We start from the raw sequence: 451 nt of genomic DNA, 5'->3' as shown, positions 1-451 counted from the left end.
CTTTCTAGGGGGAGTGGGGGTCAGTGGTGGGTACGGTAAGAAGAGATATCGAGGTTTTTTGGGGGTTACTCTCCAGGGCAGCTCTCCGGGTCATTTCAGGGGGTGGGGAGTCAATGGAGGGGATGATCGTGGGGAGATCTCAGGGGGGGGGGGTTTTGAAGGGTATCTTTCCGCATGAGCTCTCAGGGTCTTTCCAGGGGGGGGGTCGATGGGGATAAGGACAAGGGGAGATTTCAGAGTTTAATTGAGGGGAACTCGCCAGGACAGCTCTAGGGCAGCTCCCAGGATCTTTCTAGGGAGGAAGGTCAATGCGGGATATGGTCAAGAGGAACTTTCAGGGCCTTTCGAGGGGGTATTGATGAAAGATATACTCGAGGGGAGATCTCGGAAGTTTTTTGGGGTTGACTTTCCAGGGGAGCTCTGAGGGTCTTTCTGGAGTGGATTAATGAAG

Source organism: Diachasma alloeum, unplaced genomic scaffold (genome assembly GCF_001412515.2).
Source record: "Diachasma alloeum isolate Michigan unplaced genomic scaffold, Dall2.0 Dall_scaffold_01350, whole genome shotgun sequence".
NCBI classification, from domain to species: domain Eukaryota; kingdom Metazoa; phylum Arthropoda; class Insecta; order Hymenoptera; family Braconidae; genus Diachasma; species Diachasma alloeum.
Note: the sequence above shows the minus strand (reverse complement) of the source record.